The 3008-nt window shown below is 41.7% G+C and overlaps 1 pseudogene; it reads left to right on the top strand.

Moving 5' to 3' along the window:
• Positions 1-263: 263 nt before the first annotated feature.
• LOC136834161 (piggyBac transposable element-derived protein 4-like) lies at positions 264-2412 on the top strand (annotated as a pseudogene).
• Positions 2413-3008: the final 596 nt, after the last annotated feature.

Raw genomic sequence — 3008 nt, forward strand, 5'->3', positions numbered from 1 at the left:
GGGTTGGGAGGGACTCCAGTGGCTCAATTACCTTCAATTACCCATATCCTGACTTGGTTGGTGAGGTGTGTGGTCCCGCGCTCTCGGCTGGTTTTTGGGCTAGAGCATTTCGGAGAATTTCTCCCAGGGTTACACTGTGCCGATATGTTGTACATACAGGTGGAAGATTCTCCCAGTATTTACTATTATTGTATTATTTTGTAAACCCTTGCCTAATATTTTTTCTTTTCAGGCAAGATTTAGTGAATAAAAATTAGTGAATTATAAAGAAAAAGGCATACACAGATGAAGAACTGTCTGAACTTATGAACACAACTGGGGCTCTCTCAGTAATTTGTGCAGATAGAAGTGGTTGTGAAAGTGATAATGATGAAATTGATGAACTTGAATGTGACATATTATTTTGTAAACCCTTGCATAATATTTTTTTTCTTTTCAGGCAAGATTTAGTGAATAAAAGTGAGTGAATTATAAAGAATAAGCCATGACCAGCAAAAACTTATGAACACAACTGGGGCTCTCTCAGAAATTTGTGAAGATAGTGGTTCTGAAAGTGATAATGATGAAATTGATGAACTTGAATGTGACCTGTTATATGATAGTGATGAAAACCAGAATATTTACCTGAACCAGGAGATGAGAGTTCTGATGAGGAAGAAGATGACGTGATGATGAGCATGAAGAAGAAAAGAGGAAAAAGGGTAGCCTCTACACCAGTCAAACGCCCCCGTCGTACCTCTGTTGACCGTTCTCTATCCCCAATTCCTACCGCGTCCCCCACACCCTGCCAGCCTACTCCAGCTACTCCTGCTGCCACTGATAGGAAAGAGGCGCCAGCGTGATATTCCGCCCATCGTCATTCAAGACTACAGCGATTGCCACCCCTAGTAAGTTTAGGTGGAGTTGTCGGCCGCAGACCCCAAGTAACGTAAGGACTCCCACAAGGAACATCGTGAGCGCCTTTACTCCTGGCCCAACTCCAGGGGCGGCAAGGAATGCAGTGTCACCAGAGGAAGCTTTCAGTTTATTTTTCAATGATGATCTCATCCAAGTGATTGTGACGTGGACTAACAAGGCCATTGATATGTTGCCTCCAACTATAAAAGAAGATCAGCCACTTTTGCTCCCACTGTGCCATTAGAAGTCAAAGCATTGCTGGGTGTACTTATCATCAGTGCCCAGAAGTGCGATGAACACATCCCCACCAGTGAAATGTGGAGCGTGGATACAGGTTGTGGTCTATACCGTGTGGCAATGTCCGAGGCTCGGTTCAGGTTCCTTAGTCGGTGTCTAAGATTTGTGACCTAAGCTAGCGACAGGTTATTGAGAGAGGTTGACAAGTTTGCTGCTGTGAAATATGGGACATTTTATTGAGAGATGTGGCAAACTGTATGTCCCCCATGAAAACCTCACTGTTGATGAGCAGCTACTGGGGATTCAGGGGCAGCACTGCCTTCCCATTATCACATTCCCAACAAACTGGCCAAGTATGGAATCAAGCTCGTTCTCATCAATGATAGCAAGTCCAAGTACTTGGTTGGTGGCATCCATACTTGGGAGCGGGGACTCAACCAAAGGGCGACCCCTTACACTCAGCCATCAGTTTGCCGAGCTAGGCCTTACCATGGAACACACAGGAACGTCACAACTGACAACTGGTTTACCTCTGTTCCCCTGGTATCAGATCTCCTAAATAACTGTGGCATGACTCTTGTTGGCACAGTGCGCGCCAACAAGAAGGAGATACCGAAGGAGATGACGGACAAAGCTACAAGAGAGCGTGGATCAAGTGCCTTCCTGTACACAAAGGAAATGACTCTGGTGTCATATGTGTCTGATACATCCAAGACAACAAAGAAACTAGTGTTGCTCCTGTCATCTCAGCACACTCAGCCCAACATTGGCACTAAAGGAAAACCGGAGATCATTGAATTCTACAATTCAACAAGGAGAAGCGTTGATACTGTTTGACCAGATGTGTTCCGGGAATTCCTGTTGGCATAAAACAGGCGTTGGCCCTCTGTACTTTTTATGGAATGGTGAATGCTGCCAATGTAAACTCTTACATTTTATGCAAGAATAATATGGAAAGAGGGCAACAGAAAAGTCATATCACGCCAGAAATTCATGCTGCAGCTCAGGAAGGCCCTGAATCACCCCATGGGCCACGTCACGGCTGGATTTACCTTGCCCGATCCTTGCAGTCCTTGATGCCTGTCTGCAATGTACCATCACCAGGCAGTGCTGCGGATCCACCAGGGACATCTTTCTCAGCCAGCAGCGGTGCGTTGGTGCGCTGTTGTAGAGTGCCAAGGTCAGAATCCGATAGGAAGGCAGCGTCACAGATGCAACAAGTCACGTCAAGCGATGTGTCCTCGGCATCTGTATCCAGTCTGTGGTGACTGTATCTAACAATTGAGTGTATATATAGTATGTGTTTCATTGATGTACTTTGAGTCATTTGAAGCATAATTTGCCATACTGCAAGTGTTGAATAGAAAAAAATTAATTTGGTATGTACTGAAAAATTTACCATTTTTTGTCTGTCTCCCATACAGATTGTATACGAGCTTGGGAGATGGGATTCAGCCAGTACGTAGTCCCATGACAGTAGAGAGTTCTACACCAACAAAAAACAAAATTCAAATCATTTTTTTTTGTCAATTTAATAATCAAAGTACTCCAAGAAAAGTCTATTTTTTTCTGTATTTTGAAAAAAATAAAATATATGATTTACAGGAGGATTTCATTTATAATAGCCTCAATAAGAGAGGAGTTATATTTCATTAAATATGTGTTCCAAATAACAAGATTTTCCAGGATAAGTATTTTTATTTTAATTATTTAGTACAGGTGAAATTCATAGGGTTACCTTTCATATTCTACGGAAATGGAGAGTTGCAGTTTGGGATATATATATATATATATGTATATATATATATATATATATATATATATATATATATATATATATATATATATATATATATATATATATATATATATAT

This window comes from Macrobrachium rosenbergii, chromosome 53 (assembly GCF_040412425.1).
Source record: "Macrobrachium rosenbergii isolate ZJJX-2024 chromosome 53, ASM4041242v1, whole genome shotgun sequence".
NCBI lineage: Eukaryota > Metazoa > Arthropoda > Malacostraca > Decapoda > Palaemonidae > Macrobrachium > Macrobrachium rosenbergii.